Source organism: Papio anubis, chromosome 4, assembly GCF_008728515.1.
Source record: "Papio anubis isolate 15944 chromosome 4, Panubis1.0, whole genome shotgun sequence".
Taxonomy (NCBI): domain Eukaryota; kingdom Metazoa; phylum Chordata; class Mammalia; order Primates; family Cercopithecidae; genus Papio; species Papio anubis.
In genome coordinates this window covers 159,775,400-159,788,003 of record NC_044979.1, presented here as the reverse complement: position 1 = coordinate 159,788,003, position 12,604 = coordinate 159,775,400, and the positions used below count along the sequence as shown (strand labels likewise).

Below are 12,604 nucleotides of genomic sequence, written 5' to 3'. Positions count from 1 at the left end.
GCAGTGTTAAAATATACATAAAATTAAATATCCCATTTTAATAATGTTTAAGTGTACCATTCTGTGACATTGCATACATGCACATTGTTGTACAATCATTACTGCCATCTGCCTCTAGAACTTTTTCATTTTCCCCAACTGAAACTCTGTACCTGTCAAACACTAAGCCCATGTATTTCTCCTCCCAGCTTCTGGCAACCACCATTCTATCTGTTTCTATGAATTTGACTACTCAAGGAACCTCATGCAAGCAGAATCACGCAGTGTTTGTCCTTTTCTAACAGGTTTATTTCACTTGGCATGTCATCAGGGTTCATCCATGTTATCACGTGTGTCAGAATTTGTCTACCTTTTTAAGTCTGAATCACATATGTTGGCCAGGCATGGTGGCTCACACCTGTAATCCCAGCACTTTGGGAGGCCGAGGTGGGAGGATCACCTGAGGTCAGGAGTTTGAGACCAGCCTGGCCAATATGGTAAAACCCCGTCTCTACTAAAAATACAAAAATTAGCTGGGTGTGGTGGTGCATGCCTGTAATCCCAGCTACTTAGGAGGCTGAGACAGGAGAATCACTTGAACCTGGGAGGTGAAGGTTGCAGTGAGCTGAGATCGTGTCATTGCACTCCAGCCTGGGCGACAGAGAAAGACTCCGTCTCAGGAAAAAAATACATATATGTGTATATATATGCATATGTACATATATACATGTATTTGTATATAAATTGTTATATATAAGTTATATATAATTTATATATAAATTGAAGAGTTATATGTAATTTATATATAAATTGAAGAGTTACCTATAAATATTAAACTTATATGTATAAATCATATGTAATTTAATATTTATATATAAATTATATTAAATTATATATTTATATAATTTAAATATAAACACATGTATATATGTACATATATTATATATATAATATATAACATCTCTGTGTAATAATACATTTGGTTCAACATTAATGTATTATATGTAGCACATTTTGTTCACCCATTCATTCCTCAATGGACACTTGGGTTGTTTCTACCTTTTGTCCATTGGATTGTTTCGCTCTTTTGCCCATTATGAATAATCTTATGTAACCGTAAGTAGAATTGCTGAATCATATGAATATTTTGAGGAATCACCAAATTGCTTTCACTGTGATTTTGATTTGCTTTACCTTAATAAGTAGTGACATTGAACATCTTTTCATGTGTCTGTTGGTCATTTGTGTATCTTCTTTGGATAAATGTCTATTTAAGTCCTTTTGCTCAGTTTTAAAAATCCGATTGTGTTTTGTTATTGTTGACCATGCCTGTAGATGAAGAAATAAATACTGGGAAAGAATCTAATTTTACAAATAGATAAGAATGACATCTTAACAGCCAAGTTTTCTCAATATTTAGAAATTTATGTAATGTAATATGAATTATACCTTCTAAGGGAAAATTTATAGATGAGTACTGAATATTCCCTGTATTCAGTACAATGCAGCAGTTTTCAATGACCAACTGATATTACAAATGATATAACTATTTTGAATAAATATCTGGAAAAAGCAGCAGCAGGGATGAGTTCCAAACAAATCTGTGTGCCATGGAAATTTTACTTTACAGTTTAGTTCATTAATATATTCATGAAAAATGTTGGCTGGTTGCAGTAGCTCTCACCTGTAATCCCAGCATTTTGGGAGGGCGAAGTGGGTGGATCACCTGAGGTCAGGAATTGGAAGCCAGCCTGGCCAACATAGCAAAACCCCATCTTTCCTAACAATACAAAAATTAGCCAGGCATGGTGGCAGGTGCCTACAATCCCAGCTACTCAGGAGGCTGAGGCAGAAGAATCACTTGAACTCAGGAGGTGGAGGTTGCAGTGAGCCAAGACTGGGCCACCATACTCCAGCCTGGTTGACAATATGAGACTCCAATCTGAAAAAAAAAAAATCTTAACTTCCAGAACTTTCGCCTGCCCAAATGGCACCTGCTGCAAGCTGCTTCATGACTTTGCATCATTTATGAACACCTTTCAGACGTGTTATTCAAAGTCTCTTCGGATATGAATTTGATGTAAGTATTTCTCATTTTAACATTAAAGCATAGAAACAGTTTCAACATCATGAAAGTCTTTTTTTATTTGAAAAATTGAAGTTTTAAGTGTTAAATTAATTTCTTTGAAAATAAATGAAAATACCAATAAAACTACATTGTATAGTTTGCTCCAGTTACAAGTCTGGAGATAATCAAGTAGTTCATTCTGGAGTCTTCGTAACTTTCGTTTTGTATTAAGGAAAATGTTACCTGGTTGTTATTATCGTATTAAAAATTAAACTACTTCAATTTGAATTGTAACTAAAAATGTTAGTAAGTCAATGAGTGACTCACATGCTAAAGCTTGTCCAATATTTGGCCTGTGAATGAGACATCTGGGAAAGGTAAATTCTACTTTAGAGGGCATCTATGTAGAAGGCTGTCTTTTTTTATTATTTATTTTTATAGTTATTTCTATCATTATTATTCTCCATTTGAAAAATAATTTTCACATTATATAAATCAGTCTTAGAATCAGTACAATTTGTGCGTTGGTATTTTTGCCACTCAGATTTTCGGAAGCTATTTAACTGATGGAAGTCGGCTTATTCATCTGTAAGATCCTGATGAGTATTGTAAAACATTTAGATACAAGCAAAATCTAAACATACATTTTAAGAGGACTTTGCTCTTAGCTGGAATAAGTATATCATCCTATAGCATGTAATATACAACCTGTTTTTACTGCTTTATTTATAACCTTCAGTCGTGTTCAAATTGTATATGGCAACTATACTTACTGCAGTGATTAGAAAAATAAAAACAAAAAGAATAATCTTACCCATCTCATCTTATTCAAATGTTAAGTACAGTAGATCATATCCCAAGAACAGAATACATAGGAAATCTAAGAATGGATAAATTTATATATATATATATGCAAGCCAAAATTTTTTGAGAATAGGGGTTTCCAGGGGTATAAGACCAGCAGTATTAAATCTTTTCATTACAGATACCCTTCCAGTGTAGCAACTACACTTCCCTTTGCTTTCGCTTTCTCGATAGGGATTTGATTGAGATAGAATTTGCTTTTCAACTCAGCTCTTGCAGCTCAAAACTTCTGCTGTAATTGCTACCTTAACACCCTGCTGAGAATCTTCATTAACTGTTAACCCAGAGGAGATATAAAAGACCTGACAATTTTAGAAGTGAAGTGATGAATATCTCAGAGTTTAAAATAATCTCTGAATATGATGCCATTTTGAGAATGTTGCAATAGAAGTACGTGGAAGAAGGTGGAGGAAAAAATGAAGGCAAAATTGGCTCTATTATAGTCAGGCTTCAGAATATTTTAAATTACAAATGAATGAGTAATTTTAATAATGGCTAATGTGTACTGAATGGTCATTATTGGCTAGTCATTGCAGTAAGAGCTTTAGATGCGTTAGTTTATTTAACACCTTCTAGAAGCTTGCTGGTGAGTAATCCAACTTCGGTAAATTAAATAGCTTTTAAAACACATAAATAATAATGCTTTGAAATTAAAAGAGAATATAATACTTGCCTAGGAAAAAATATTTCAGTAAGTTATTCAGTACTTTTGGAAGTAATTATTTCAGGAAAGCTAACCATGAGCTAAATTCCTAGGATGTGAAATTTGCATTTTAAATTTGTCCAGGCAGTGTCTTTAAATTTTAAAGTGAGATACTCACTGTTGCATAATGGTTCATCATCACTATTGTGGGATCTGGCCAGCAGCCCACAGTGCAACGGGGCTCTCTCTTTGTTCCCAGGCAGATCGGCAGGTCGAGAAATAATAGACACACACAAGACAGTGAAAGCTGGGTCCAGGGGGCGTCACCGCCTTCTGGTCCCGTGGTGCCGCCAATGCACTGGATATATCAGCATTTATTATTAAGTTTAGTGAGGGCGGGGGTAGGTTAGTGAGGGATTTAGGGCCATTTGATTATGAGGTGAGATGGTCACATGGGGATGAAGTAATTCTTTAACATAACATCTGTATGCAAAAGTACAATATACAGAGATAAGAATTTATAAAATATTATGTGCATCAGTAATTTCTAACAGAGCCTCAAAACAGAAACAGTCTTTCCATAACCTATGATTATCCAGATATTAATCAGCAGTAACAGTTGCAGCAAAAGCTGGTTACAAACAATCCATAGAAACAGGACGTGAAGCAAAACAATGGATTAGACCAGAAATTCTCAGAAGGGAGTAAAGAGGCCTAGAAGAGCGGTGGCAAGATGAGGGCAGTTATAGCCCTACCTTATCCATATGGACAGGCGCCCCCATGCGTCCATTTATAGACCCTGCACAAAGGTCGCATTCCATTCCCAGAGCTATGAACATCTGCTTTTTTGGGATAGGAATCTTGGTGATGTGAAACCTCCCTGACTGCACGTCCATTCATAGGCTCTCTGCAGGGGGAAGCACATCACATGCTGTTGGCTCATTCTGGGAGCCCAACCTGGCATTGTCTTTACACAATCCTGCATGCAATTTTGTATTTACTATAATCAGGAGCATTTTATCTTTTATTCCGTAGCAATAGTTTCAGGGGGTCTCCCTACACATCACCTTCTTGCAAACCTAAAATATATTCATTATAGATAACTCTAGATGATGGATTTATTAAAATAATCATTAGAGAAATTATATTATTAAAGTATTAGGTTCATGTGCAAAGAGGTACATCCTGTGCTTTGCTTAAATATTCTCACATATTTCTTAGTTTGTTTTTCATGAAAAAAAGTTGACAGGAAGAAATCCAGGAAGAGTAGTGGACTCCAGTAACAATGGCAAAATAAAACAGCTAAATGAAGTTGACGACATCCCATTAAGACCTAAGCTGTTACAAGTTAACCAATACTGCTAGTCTAGAAAAACATAATTCCAGTTTTTCTTTCCATGTTGCTAATGTAGGAAATAATATTTTGTGCAAATATTAGCTCCTTTATCCAAACCAAAATTATATGGTTTTATTTACAATATAATGTTTTCATTTAGCATGGATTGTTAGAATCACTACTGCTAATCCCAAGTATAAGATTTATTTTAGGAACTTGAGATATTCAAATTTTCTAAAATCTGACTTAAATGATGAATCTAGGCAACTATATATTCTACTGTTACCATTTGTTATTTTAAGTGTTAACAGTATCTTGTATTTACAGCGTCATATTTTATTGACATTAATTAGACTGTTATATCTAGCTTTATTAGAGTTAATCTGACTTAAAAATTAGAAAATTACAAAAAGTAAATATTGTGCAAGTTTTTTCCAGATTACCTTAAAAATTGTATTATTAAATTCAATTTTAATCCAAGTTCATAGCATTTTGACATAGTTAAATTATTAGACTAAATATATTGCTTTCTAGATTTATATTATCAAAAATTAAATGTGGTTTATGACTTAGAGTCTTAAAGTAATTTAATTATCCTATTTTTATTGATGAAAAAATTACATTTATTTAGTGATGATGGAACTTTTGACAGAATTATAAGGGTTCACTTTTTTTGTTGTTTTTAATCAAAATATTGATTTATATGTTTGATTTCTTCGTGACATAGTCACTTGGATGCGCTATTCCAGGATACCATATATTGGGTGTTTAAACAACAAACATTTATTTCTTTCAGGTTGGAAGGCTGGGAAATACAAGATCAATGTACTAGCAGATCTGGTGGTCCAGCTGGCTTTCTTCTTGTATCCTCATATGGCACAAAGAGAGAGCACTCTGGTCTCTTCATTTCCTTATAAAAACACTAATCCCAGCATGGGGGCTTCACCTCTATGATCCCATTTATACCCCCAATTACCTTCCAATGGCCCCATCTCCAAACCTTACCACACTGGGGATTAAGGGTTCAGTGCATGCATTCTGGGAAGACAGCAATTGTCAGTTCAGTCCATAGCAATTTGTATCTAATTTCATCTACTGAAGGTCGCACCTTTAAAGTCTTCAGTTGAGCAACAATCTCCTTTTTCTGTTTCCTTGTCCTTTCTCCATTTTGTTCAATCCTTAGTGTTGATTGGGGAAGCGCACTTCTGACACAGGGCTGAAGACAGGGTTTGTATATTACGTTGAACAACTTTTCTGATGTCATAAAAAATGCACTAATCAACAACTACAAAAAATTACACAAGTTAAATGCTTTGAAAATTGCACTCAACAGTCCCCCAAAAATCAATGTAAAAGGAATATTTTTTATCCATTCACAACTTATCTCAGCGAAGCTTATGAACAGATACATTAAATACACTTCAAAAATAGCATTACATTTTTCTATGATTCAAATATGGACATTTTCAGATAAACTTTTGAGAATAGTGAGCTCTATTCAAAACAGCAGGACCCATTAAAAAGTGACAAATCTATATGATTCAAATGGAAATCAGTTAAATTAAAATTATAATAAACTTCAGTTATTCATTAGTTATAAAAAATGTATTACCTACTGAGTTATTGTGGTCTGATAATTTGGTTTATTGGCATTTAAACAAACATACAACTCATGATTGAACAGAAGTTTATGTATTGTATTTTATTCACTTAATCAATTAAATGGTAAAGTATAATTTCCTCAAGCTTGGAAAGAAAACATAATACTTATAAATATTTTTATGAGTTATTAGAAATAAATACAGACTGCACTATAGCACCAACAATTATAAATGTTTGTATGAATTATTGGAAATAGAGGCTACACGATAACATCAACCTCCAACTGAGCTTGCCTCTTTCTCAAACTTTTTAGTACAGTATATTCTCTACTAGTCATATAAGAACAAAATCAACAAACAACCAATAAAACTATCCAGTTTATTGTTTTATGAAAGAGAAACTCAAATAACTGGGCAAAACTTTTTGAGATATTATGGAATAGAAATAATACTGGAAGATACTTTCCTACTTATATCCACAATGTATACATTTTCTCGTTTTAACCTATAACACACTTATGATTTCTTTCCATTACCTAAAGAACCTATTATCTTATTACTATGATAAAAATATAAAGTGGACATGATATTTTGATTTTAGCAACTTCAAAATGCTTTTAGTACACTTATCCATGTCAAACTTCTAATAGCCTATAAATCGTGACTAATAAATTATGTTAGTATTATATAAAATTACACCTACTCTTTTGAAAATGTGGTTATTATAAAATTTTGTAGTTAAATTGTCAAAGATAGCTGTAGTTTACCTTTCTGAATATAAATTTTGTGTTTCCTTGCTTAAGTTTTTGATCTTTCTCTTTTATTTAATACACTTGAGTGGAAATAGATATAATTCAAAATGATATAAATCCTGGCATCATTCATTTTTTTTAATTTTAGGTAAAAAATTCTGCATGTAAAATTTCCTGACTTCCATATGTCTTTTTTTCTTTTTTCTTTTTTTTTTTTTTTTTGAGACAGAGTCTCACTCTTGTTGCCCAGGCTGGAGTGCAATGGTATAATCTTGATACACGGCAACCTCTGCCTCCTGGGTTCAAGCAAATCTCCTCCCTCAGCCTCCCGCATACCTGGGATTACAGGCGCACCTGCCACCATGCCTGGCTAATTTTTTTGTATTTTTAGTAGAGACAGAGTTTCACCATGTTGGCCAGGCTGGTCTTGAACTCCTGACTTTAGGTGATCCACCCGCCTAGGCCTCCCAAAGTGCTGGGATTACAGGTGTGAGCCACCTCTCCCAGACCCATCTGCCCTTTTATATTATCTTATTACATTTAAATTTAGTATAATTTTATATTCATATGTAAAATATATTCTTTTTTGAGAAAGCACTTATGATATACAGTTCTATTCAAAAGACTAATGATGATAATTGGAAATAACCATTGATTCCAGGTAACAGAAAGGAGCATACTCTTGTATCACTTAATAAGAACCAAAATTATTGGGGATGATAATATAAAGCAAGTGCCTATTTTTATTGTATAGATAGAGTCACCCTGGATTTTGCTGGTGTCAGTCATCAAACATTTCTGTAATACACTAAACTTTCAGTGTATACTCTTTTTTCTTTAATGTAACTACTTTTTCACTCTGCAGTGAAGCAAATAACAAGCCTTACACAGTAGTTGCCAGTTTAATAATTAAATAAATGTATTAAGGTAGAAATACTCCTGTCTCTCATATTTTCATTTAATAACTGTCAAGAAACTATGATGGTGATGTGATTTAAAATTTATGTACAAACATCCCTGAAGATTATGGTAAGTTCTAAAAATTAGTGAGTTATATTGCGGAATCTGGCCAGGAGCCTGCAATGCAACAGGGCTCACTCTTTGTTTCCAGGTGGATCGGCAGGGTGAGAAATAAAAGACACACATGAGATAGTGAAAGCTGGGTCCAGGGGATTCACTGCCTTCTGGTCCTGCGATGCCGTCAATGCACTGGATATACCAGCACTTATTATTAGGTTTAGTGAGGGCGGGGGTAGGTTAGTGAGGGATTTAGGGTCATTTGATTATGAGGTGAGATGGTCACATGGGGATGAAGTAATTCTTTAAGGTAACATCGGTATGCAGAAGTACAGTATACAGAGATGAGAATTTACAATATAGTGCGTGCATCAGCAATTTTTAGCAAAGCCTTAAAACAGAAACACAGTCTATCCATAACTTATGTTTAGCAAGATATTAATCAGCAGTAACAGTTGCAACCAAAGCTGGTTGCAAACAGTCAATAGAAACAGGATGTGAAACCAGACAACCGATTAGATCACAAATTCTTAGAAAGGAGTATGCCTTAACCCTAAAGAGACCTAGAAGAGCCGTGGCAAGATAAGGGCATCTATAACCCCATGTTATCCATGTGAACAGGCGCCCCTCATACATTCGTTTATAGGCTCTCCACAAGGGTCGCATTCCATTCCCAGAGCTATGAACATCTGCTTTTCTGGAATAGGAATCTTGGTGATGTGAAACCTCCCTGACTGCACGTCCATTCATAGGCTCTCTGCAGGGGGAAGCACATCACATGCTGTTGGCTCATTCTGGGAGTCCATCCTGGCATCGTCTTGACACAATCCTGCATACAACTTTGTATTTACAATAATCAGGAGCATTTCATCTTTTATTCTGTAGCAATAGTTTCAGGGGGTCTCCCTCCAGTGAGTATTTTCAATAAGACTTTTGCTCTACTTGTTTAAAAAAGATATTATGATCAAGAGAAATGTTCAGTATAGCTGTGGTTATTATTAACTAACCACAGGTTAGTGTTTAGTAAACACTAAAATTGGTTCTTGAAAGGGTTTTGGTATGCACAGTTTCAAAGTTTCTTAAGTAGTACTTGGTAACTGCAGAAAATGAAAATGAACAGAGACACAAAATTGAAGGTAAGATAGGTGAGATGCATATTATTAGAATGCACTTTATGATATGTATGTTTTCTGTAGATTAGTTAGTTAGGTGGGGAAAGTACAGGACAGGGTGGATTATAAAAAAATAAGTTGTCCATTGTTGTATTGAAACCGAAGTCACTGATGCAATGACAATATGTAAATTAGACTTGGTTTTCAAGGGGATTTTATGTAATTAGCACAACAGAAAACTAATGCTTTGGTTTTCTACTTTCAAATCTTAATCATTACCCATAGGTACTTAATTCAACCAGAAAGTATTTGAATTATATGAGTTTATTTTTTAATATTTTCAGTAAAAGTAAATTGATTCATGAAATGATGGAATGTAATGCTTTTAGCTGGAAGAGAAACCTCTTGTAATGTTAGATATCTGTTGTCAGATATTTAAACTTGATAATAATAGCCAATAAAATAGCTACTTTTTATAAACATTTTAATAGCTGTATTTTACATGCTTTTTGTGCATTAGAGAATCATGTTATATTCTGTATCTCATTTAATTATCTCATTTAATATCTCAAGAATATCTCATTTAATTATCTCAAGACTATCAAGAAAATAGAGTCATTATTCCCATTACACAATAAGGCATAGATGAGTAAATATAAGTAAGTAAAATAAAGCATAGACGAGTTGTCATTGACCTAAGATCACACAGTTAATGAGGGTGGGGACTTGGGCCCCAGAAATAATGTAGCCAGCCACTATTCTTGTGACTGATGATCAAATAATGAATTGTGAATCCTTAATACTAAATGGGACATAGATGAAGACTTCTCTTATCTATGAGTAGGGAATTATAAGAGAGTGATCCGTGAAAATAAGACACGTATTTAAAAAAAAAAAAAAATTGTATCCTGAGAGAAGAATAGAAAGAGATGCTACTGAATGCAGATATAGCAATAAATGAAGTCCATGTAAATAAGGAAACACAAAAGCCATGTAGTCATAACTTCATGCAACAAGGGATTCAGCTGCCATCATTTGCCTTTGGTGGAGACCCAAGTGCAAGGAGAGGAGTGGGAAAGCGCTATAATGGACACAGGAGAAAGTTTCAGGAATGCTCTGATGGGAGGTTTCTGGCCTGGAGAAGCTGAAGAGGGCTAACTTGAAATATACCATTAGTTTGGAAAGCATATTTGGCTCTCTATGATTGGCTCTGAGCTGGAAGTGGGATAAAAATAGGGAAGGTAGTAGTCATTGTCAAGGGTTCTTAATCCTTCTGTGCTGACTGCTAACGAGGATAGGCTTTGCCTTCCTGGGTTGGTTGCTGCAGAAATTGTGGGTCAAAGATCGATTACCTTACAGTATTTCATAATTGCCCATTGTATATTCAGTCTCTCAGTCTCCCTTTTTGTTGCCCTCATTTGTAAGAGATTTACCAATAAATGGAAGGTTAGGGATCCAGGTCTTTACTGCTTGCGATCATTCAGTTGTCTCCATAATCAACTGCATCAATAGATCTTGAGCTTTTTGCGATTGTATTATGATGGTGATTTTCTAATAAGAGGGCAGCTACAGAGGAGCACTTAAGACTCTGGATGTAAAGCAATGAGCTAACATCATGACCACTATGGCAAAAATGAGAATAACAAGTAGATCCTCAAAGATAATTTGGAACAAGAAACCCAACTGCCCAATACAAGCCATGATGGCAAGTCCCATTGTAGAGAGTCAGGTAACTTTTTTTTAAAGAAAATGTGTAGCCTATTCTACTTTGCGCCTTATCTCTGTACCTCCAAATATAGCATGACATATTATTAACAGTTCAGAAGCTACCATAGTTAGACATCAAGAAATAGAGAACAATGAGATTGTCCACTACTACTTGTGTCAGTAATTTGCTGCATTGGTCTCATTTTCTATAATAACCCCCTCACTAACAAGTAGACATGAATTTTAAAGTTTCTTAACTTGTCTATTTCTGATGGAGTTCCCAGCAAAAGAAAGTAACATCCTCTGTTTCCAATACATAACAAAGCCAAGTACTACTTGAGAAGGTTATCTGTGATTTGTATATAGGCTTGGTCTATGACTGTTGACTAGTTGACAGTCCCCGGTAGGTGCAATAATATCTGCCATCTGGGCTGATTTTACCTGATGTAAAGTACTGTAAAATAGAGAAGAACTTTTATTAGTGATAGCATATCCTTTTGGTTAACCTCCAGTTTCAATTGTGAGGCATGATCCCTCAACAAAAAAATATTAGGTCAGGGTTCTCAACGGGAGTCTTTAATAAATTTAAGTACAATAAAGAAACTTCCCTGAGTAAGAAAACAGTGAGAATTCCCTTCTGGTAAGGCCCAGTGTGGCAGGATTTTGGGTGTTATAGCAGGAATAGTGATGTGGAAGAGAGAGGATAAGAGATTCTGAGAAGACATTAATCTACTGGCTTGAAAGTGTAATATTTTCTCAGTCAGAAGTATCAATAACATATACTGCATGAGGAGCTGTGAAGTCAATGGGGAGCCTAGGACTAAGTCCGTAAGAGCATCAGTAGGTTTTGCAGTGGCAGCTCTTGCCCTAAAGCAAGGGGTATGAACCTTTGCAATCTGGTCAAAGATGGAGTTAGAATAAAAAAATGTATTTTTATGTTTCCCATGAAGTTGAGTTAAAGTTTCAAGGATTCCAGATCACATATGTATAAACAGAAAGAAAAAAAAAAGCTTCTTTTTTTGGTAGAGACGACTAGAAAAGAAGGCTGTTGAAGAGCTTTCTCCAGGTTCTGATGGGCCTGTTTATGTTTGGATTTCAAAAAAAGAGAGTCTCATACTGAGAACTTAGTCAATGGAAAAAAGGGGTTTTAGAATTGCAGAAAAATACTGACCTTCTTGTCCACAATATCCAGTTAAACCTAGGAATCTTTTTGATTGTCATTTTGTGAGGGTTCTGATGTAAAGTTGGAGTCTTTAGTCTGTCAGGAGGAACTATTTTTATCTTTTGGGTAGGTCATGCCCTAAATTACGGATATTAGAGTTTGTTGTTGTTGTTGTCATCGTCATATTAAGTTTTGTTTTGTTTTGATTTTCTTGGAGATATGGGTAAATTGTGAGGGAATATGCACTAAGTATACTCTTCTTCTCTCTCTCTTGTTTTTTTTTTTTTTTTTTTTTTTGAGACGGAGTCTCGCTCTGTCGCCCAGGTTGGAGTGCAGTGGCCGGATCTCAGCTCACTGCAAGCT

At 34.8% G+C, this 12,604-nt stretch overlaps 1 long non-coding RNA gene across 7 annotated transcripts in view; it reads left to right on the top strand.

Moving 5' to 3' along the window:
* LOC103882673 overlaps positions 1 to 12,604 on the top strand; it is a 176,374-nt gene that overhangs the window by 148,970 nt on the left and 14,800 nt on the right. For 5 of the 7 annotated variants that reach the window (XR_004183351.1, XR_004183349.1, XR_004183348.1 and 2 more), the window contains one exon: positions 1,950 to 2,059. The exons of 1 other annotated variant lie outside the window; for it this stretch is intronic. This is a non-coding gene — a long non-coding RNA (uncharacterized LOC103882673). Of the gene's footprint in view, positions 1 to 1,949; positions 2,060 to 5,686; positions 7,484 to 12,604 lie in introns of those variants that run through there. One more of the 7 variants, XR_004183353.1, reaches the window with a different exon arrangement.